Raw genomic sequence first — 8414 nt, 5'->3', positions numbered from 1 at the left:
TTTTCACGTCTTAATGCACCTTTCCTTATCCATTCTTATTGATGAACATGCCCACCATTACAGCAGATTCAATCATGCTTACGGTTGAATAGAAGCACTAATTTTAAAACTAAATTAAAGGAAAATAGTAAGTTTATCAGGAACTACCTACCCTCAGCATTTGAAGTCTATGAACGAAACTCAATGTGAAAGACAAAAATTCAGTCTGTTGAATCCATCACATCTACCAATAAATACAATTCCCCGTCCCTCGTGGTACCATTATTTACGATCTGCTGGTTGAGTGGGACGTGGCTGTAGTTTAAATTTCAATCATGACCTAAGACTAAATACAATTGATCCAAAACCGAAAGGAAAAAGTGTGTTTTGTGGTCAAATTAAAAAATTAAAAAATAGTTTAAATTTAATATGTTTATTAAAAATAGTTATGATTCAGATTAAAGTAATATATATATATATATATCATTAAAATATAGTATTTAGATGATCAAATTAATTATCTTTCATCTAAAAGATGAAAAAAATCTTAATTATTTTTAATTAAATATACTAAGTCAAAACTTTGTAAACTTTTTTTTTGTTTCAAAATAATGAAAATATTTATTAAAATGCAATTTTCCAAAGCTTATTTTGTTATGACTTATTACCCTCGTGTTTTTTTGGGTGGAAACTGGAAAGAAAACACCGACGAAGAGAGGATGCGCAATTCACGAATTTACCCCCACAAACAGGTGGAATTTTTTTTAGTGAAAGCTAAGTCATCCGTTTCAACAAAATATCTTAATCCATAGTTTAGAGTTCTGAGCTAAAATAATATGTTAAAAAAAAAAAGAAAAAAGAATTTGTGACGTGGATATCCAACGCTCTAATTTGATAATTATTTTGATAAAAGATTTATTTTATAAATATTTTTTTATAAACAAAATATTTTTACTCAAAACTTAAGACATTCGACAAGTCAAAAATTCATTCATTCTAGAGTTTAATCATGATTTAACACTTGTCATCTTTATCATCTAATTGAACGATTTCATCAATATAATTTGATGGTATTAGAATTCAATACATACTCTCTTAATTCTGATTAAATAAAAAGAAAATTCAATCAAATAATATCATCAAAATTAAAAATAAAATAAAAATACATTTTTTAATAATGCATTGCTTCATCCAATTGTTATATTAATCTTAACAGTATTTCTTGAAATATTTATACACTTGATAGATTTTTATTATTATTTTAAACTTAATTATTTTTACTAAGAATTTTTTATTTTACAATTTTTTTCATTAATTTATTTTTATTTCGTGATAATTTTTTCTCACCTTTAATATGTTTTGAATATTTTATTTTGTGAAATATTAACGATGGACTCCGCCAACATTTCTACTTTTAAGCTATATTGAGGTAATATAGAGTCTGATACAAGGAAATGACTTCTACCTAATGTAGGTTTGTCGTGTCATGCCTATAGTTTCTTTATGTTGTTCTCTTGGAAGAAGACTTGACTAAGTCTCTCCAAAAGGTTGTTTCTATACTCAACTTGGAGGAGAAGAAACATATCTTTCTATGGGAGTTCACCAAATGGATGGGTGGTTGGGGCGTATGGTTAAGACAAAAATTTGTTTGATATATTACTAACAAGGAAAATTACGTAATATCTTTTAAACACATTAATTTGTTTGGTGGATTGTTTAAGTAGGAAATTGTCTAATATATGACTAAAAATACAAATTATCTAGTGAATTATTAAGGTGGTATTTGGTTTTTTAACTTAATACCGAATGTAATTTACTTTCAGATTTTAAATTATTTGTTTTTAATTTTTTTTTTTATTACTTATTTTTTAAAAATAAATATATTTGATTTTTTTTTGTTGAATATTACAAATAATTTTTTTGAAACGATCAGAACACAATGTCAACACAACCCACCCCCTATTAATAATTAATACTTAGCAAAAATAAAATAATAAAAAACAAACATAATACTTAATACTATTAAATTATACTTATAACTAAGTTAAATTAAAGTCTATTTAAATTTAAGTAAAAACAAAAAACAAACACGACGCAAAACAAAAAATTACTTAAAACAACTAAAACGGATATTATGTGAGTTGAAACATGGAAAGTAAATTATTTGTCTTTCGTTTGTTTTTACTTTTATTCATATGCTACATATTCGTATGGAAATTATATTATGTTCCACTCTCAAATATATGATGCCCCTGTTTGTTTTCATAAGAAGTAAACATTTGGGTGTGATCATATGTCCCATGAGTAAACCATCTTTTGATGAATTCGGAAATAACATATATTGTATTATTGGTCGTATATTTAATAATTTTTAAATGTACATTGTAACAAAAACTTGCCGGAATAGATGCTTTTAAAAAAAATGTGTTTGGTATATGGTTGCGACAACAAAATTGTCTTATTGATAATTAAGATAAAAAAAAATGTCTTATCAACTATTAAGGTTAAAAAAAAAACAAAAGCTTATTGATGGTTAGGATGATAGTGGATTTTTCAAAAAGGAAAATTACCTAAAAGATCATTAAAAAAAATGTGTTTGGTATATGGTTGCAGCAACAAAATTGTCTTATTGACAATTAAGATAAAAAAAATGTCTTATCAACTACTAAGGTTAAAAAAAAAAAAAACTTATTGATGGTTAGAATGATAGTGGATTTTTCAAAAAGGAAAATTACCTAAAAGATCATTAAAAAAAATGTGTTTGGTGTACGGCTACAACAACAAAATTGTCTTATTGACAATTAAGATAAAAAAAAATGTGTTATCAACTATTAAGGTTAAAAGAAAAAAAAAAAAAAAACTTATTGATGGTTAGGATGATAGTGGATTTTTCAAAAAGGAAAATGACCTAAAAGATCATATTAATTGAAATTATCTTGGTAGGTGGGAAAAAAAGTCTTTACTTACAAAGGTGATTCGGTCAATAATTTTGAGTAGGTTGGAAATTGCCTTACAATAAAGTCATAAAGGAAGTGAAATGTTTTTAACTAAAAAAAATTGACAAGTGATTAAAAAATATTTATTATTCTATTAAATTTTGCATTATGTTTTCACATCATTTCAATGTTTAACTTAATAGCTACACGTGTTTTTTAACCGGCTTCACAATGGACATTAGGGCAGTAAGGTAATATCTCTTGACTAAAAGGCTCATTGAACTTGAAAGTTCTATTAACTAAAAGGTTTTCCTAGTATATGACACCGAATAAGATTATCATGACTTGGCCAATTCATATCCTAAAGGAAAGTTGATGACATCATCTATGCAATGTTTGAAATATCAGTAAAGACGGATATATTAGATATAAATATCGGTGAGAAAAAAAAAATTCACAATTCATAAAAATGTTTAAAAAAAACTATAAAAAATGATAAAATAAATAAGAATACACATGTTAAAGTTATTTTATAAGTGTAATTGACATAAGTATGATAGAAAAAAATATCAATAAATAAGAATATATTGGTCTTAATAATTTATTATTTATGTTATCAAATTAATTTAATTTATAAAATATTAGAATTTCATTATTATATTTTTATATTTTATTATTTTTTAAATAAATTTATATTTTTAATATTATTAAAAACATTCAAAATTAAATCAAATTAAAAGGATAACTATACAAAATTTAAAAGTAAAGTGATAATAATTTTTTAAAATAAGATTAATGAAACAAATGATGATATATTTAATATTAAAATTATAATTTATTTAATTTAAATGCATTCAATAATGTGAAATAAATGATAATGCATACATGATTTTTTAAATATTTATATTATTATATATAATTATCATATAAATGATATATATAAAAAAAAAAGAGTTGTTAAAAAAAATTATAATAATAGTTTTTATACTTTTATTAATTAATTAACTAAAATTTAAAATAAAATAATTAAAAATATTTTATTTATTCTTTAATAATAAACCTTAACAAATTGATTGTGAATATTAACAAGCCCTAATGTAATCTAGTGGTAATTGGGTTCAACTTTAAGCCTTTTGTCTTGGAAATGTTTGGGTTCAAATCCCCTTGGCATTATGTAGAAATCAAATTTTGAATTCAAATCCCCTAGTCTAGGCGCAATTGATAAGTGGAGTAATAAGTTAAAATCGGGTACAACTCTAATTGAAGATTATAAAGAAATAGCATGCAACACTTGGAAATGAATAGAAATAATCAAATTTTGCAATCCAAACCAAAGTATGAGCATGTTATTTTTGTTGTGAGTTGGTTGTTGAATATATATATATAAAAATGAGAAAATGATATGATTGTTTGATATGCATGTAATAAAAAGTTTTATTCATTTATTTAATTTGATTGAGGTTGAATGTTTGTCTTTATATATATTGTTTGATGTGAAAAAAAAGAGTACACTAAACAAATTAAATGCATATTTTTGCATAATTAGCGGTAAAATGTATGGAATGGGAAGAATGTCGACCCTCATGTTGGTAAAAGCCGATAAGACTACGTTTAAAGCATATAAGACAAAAGTTAAGAACTGCAATAAATATTAGGATTGTATAAAAGATATGAAGAAAATTCAATATTATATGAAGTTACTTGTTGATTTCCTATTCAATACTTGTATTGCATATACTAAAGTGATTATGTGTATTATAAATTATTTCAAAATTTTGAATGATCGCCTTATACATGAGAGAAGATAAGGTGATGAGACAGTAAGTTCAGACCCTTATATATGTGTTTAATGGTGAAGACAGAGAAGGTAAGATACAAGTAAACAAAGTTTATGCATAAAAGAGACTTGAAAATCTAAATATGAGATATTAAAACGGAACAATGAGATCAAATTATTTAAATCTAAGGGTATTTTTCTTGTCCACAACAATGGGAGGAAGTTTAAAATTTTTAATAATGGTGGTTCTTGTAGCGGATATGGAGGAGCTAATGGTGGCCCTTAATTTGTTTCACACTTACAAAGAGTGAACCATCTCAACTAACTCTCTCTTTTTCAATATTAATATGCTTTTAGTGATTTAAGAGGATTACTGGGCTCCACCATATTGTTTCAAATCCTCAAGTGGAGGGATTTAAACTATTTTTTCACTCATTTCAAAGAGTTTTATTAAAAATCACATAGTAAAAATTATCCTTGCATGAAATCCATTAAACCCACACACACCTAATGTCATTCAATTAAAATCCAACTATTATGCTTCTTATTGGTTTGTTATAATAAATGAAATGCAAAATTAAGCACATGCCCATCCATTGCCAATTAAACCCATTGTAAAAAGATTTTTTAACACAAAATCATGGCTTCATATTACAAATCCACATCATATTACACAATCCACTCCATACTACATAATCCATTATAAAATTATCATTTTACTTCCATTCTAAACTCACTTCATATTGCATCATCCATTATAAAATTATCATTTTACTCTTATTCTAAACTCATTTCATATTACATGATCCACATCCATTTCCTACGATCATGAATCTTTTTCCCTTCAAACCTACTTTTTAATAGCACATTTTTCATTTTGCATTAAAGAAAGACAAAAAAAAAAAAAACTTACACCAATAATACATAAAATCGAGCACATCGACTCCATAATTTTATTCAAAGCTTCAAATTTTATTTTTTGTATTCTTTCCTTATCCTGCATAATAAGCCATGGATGATAGATGTCAAATGCTCATACGTTAGATGATTAATCCATTGAAAATATGAAAAACCATCGTTGCTTTGCATTTTAAGAAGTTTTAGGTGGTATTTGTTTTTTGACTGAATAGAAAAAGACAAAATATTTGATTTTTTCTATTCGATTAAAAATAATTTATTGATATCAACCAACATAATTAAACTAAACTTATTTATAACAAGTTCACTTTAATTATATTAGTTAATATCAACAAGATACTTTTAGTTGAATAGAAAAAGCCAACTATTTTGGTTTTTTTATTTAACAAAAAAAAAACACCATCTTAGTGTCAAAACCATGAAAGAAAATAAGAATGAAAGGTAGATAATAAAAATCTTAATATTCCTATCATTATTCACATAAAACCCTTTTTTTAATTTTTTTTATTTGCATCTATTCAAGAGATTTTTGTCAATGATTTTTCCCATAATGCCAATGAATAGCTTGCATTTTAGTTAAACAAGAGAAATAACGTAATTGAGAAAACATGAAGTTGAGAAAAGATATATAGTAGTTAGATTTTGGAGGGGAATTGTGCTAATTTTTTGCCAAATTAATCAAAAGGCCGTCAAAAAATTAAGGGGATATGTAACTTCACCATTTAAAGGGATACTATTAGTGGAATTTACAACAAGTGGACGAGGGTTCGCAAGTGAATCACTTAAATGGTTGGGGATTAATGGTGTGAAATTTAGTGTATGGGTCAATGGGCAAATGTACATGCTTGAAAGGATATATAGTATATTTAACCTATGTTCTAATCCAAGGAGGTAAGAAATTGAGATATTTTTTCAATAGCATTTAATTATTAAAATAACATATTAAATTATTATTTAATATATTAGGATTAAGGAAAATATTTTAAAAAATATGTTTTTATTCACACATATTTATTAAATAATCATAAAATGAAAATCCTTTAAAAGTAATTAAATTTTTGTAAAGTCAATCATATTATCTATATTATTAAAATATAATATTTATGTGTTCAAAAGTAATACCTTGGATTTAAAATACATATAATTCTAATTATTTTTAGATAAATGTATTAATTTTGAATTTTTAAATCCGGGATTCTTATTTTATGATTTTTCTTAAAATGGTATATGAAAATATACTTTTTCCATAATATTGCCTAACATTTTTTTAAGTGATTGTGGGTTGGGAGGTTCAAAATATATATTTAAGAAGAATGAATTTGTTAAAAAAAGGCAAAAATAACCCCTAAAATTGTAAATCTATTGTCTTTTGTGTTTTTACTTAAAAAAAAAAAATATTTTGATATAAATATTTTTTATTGTTTCAATTATTTATATGTAAGTTTTAAAATAAAATGTTATTTTTATGAAAGAAATGAAGGCATTTTTATTAAAATGGGACAAAAAAAAAAAAATCAAGCCCAAACAAGAATTCAATTTTTTTTAAGGCGTTTTAATTGCCCCAAAAAAAATTATCCACTTTAATTGAAGAATGATCATGAAATTTGGATCAATTATTTTTGGTAAATGGTTTTTGAGAAATTTTTTTTCCTGACCCTTTGGGATCATTATTACGTGGAGTCCACCTTTACCCTTTTGCAAGCTATCGTATTTTAATAATATGTTTTTAAAAATAATATATTTAAAAAAAATCTCATGCAATAATTCATATCTGAAGAAGTCGGCGCCTGCTTAGCAACCTGAAAATCGTACCCTGATAATCAGTGAAATTTTGAAAAAACGTGAGACCACTTTGGCGTGTGCTTTTGTTCAGGGAACCTAGCATTCGATACATTGACGTTTGACACCGTCAAAATTATAGGCTCCAGATGTTGTTTCTATTTCTTAATTTGTCAAACTCGTTGTAAATGAGAACGGTTGGCGTCTGACGAGCCGGTGGTATTTGATGCCAAATACAATTTGAATTTTGAGTTTTGAATTTTGCCTAATCAAAAGGATTGCTGGTGGTGGCCTCTCACTTCCACCAATTTGTTTGAACCGGGACCAAGTTGAGTAAATGCCCTAGGACACCATTTGACTATAACTTTTTAATATTTAATATAACAAATAAAACAAAATGAATTCTATTCTAAAAAAAAGTTATAATATTAAATAAAAAAATATACTTTTTTAAAAATTATAAAATTAATTTTAATTAAATAATTGATTTTTTTTTTCATTTTCAATATGCTCACATTTAAATGTTATATATATTTTATTTATTTAAATTTAAAATACAAATACTTTTTATATTTATGCATGATTTAATTCGATAATATCAAATATATAAAATAATATTATTGATTTTTAATTTATTCATATATATATTTTAAATTTTAATAATATATAAATTATACATTAATGAAATCATCGATTTAATCACGATTTAACTAGTTAACTGTGAATCAATAATTTTTTTTATTCAATGACAGATTTAATTATGAAAACATTGAAATTCTTATAAAAGAAATATTTTTTAGATTTATTTATTTGTAGAGTGTTATAAGAATGGTTAAATTTTGAATATTGTTTTTAAGTGTATAAAAAATAATTAAGAACTATTTTATAAATCTATTTTTTGAAAATATACATTATCGCACATGGACCTAGCAATTTGAACAGTGATTGATTAAATGTGTTATTTAAAAAAAATAGAAAAATATATCAAAACAAGTTAACAAGTGTGAAAAGGCAATGGGTTTTAT

This window comes from Vitis vinifera, chromosome 18 (genome assembly GCF_030704535.1).
Source record: "Vitis vinifera cultivar Pinot Noir 40024 chromosome 18, ASM3070453v1".
In the NCBI taxonomy this organism is placed as follows: domain Eukaryota; kingdom Viridiplantae; phylum Streptophyta; class Magnoliopsida; order Vitales; family Vitaceae; genus Vitis; species Vitis vinifera.
Note: the sequence above shows the minus strand (reverse complement) of the source record.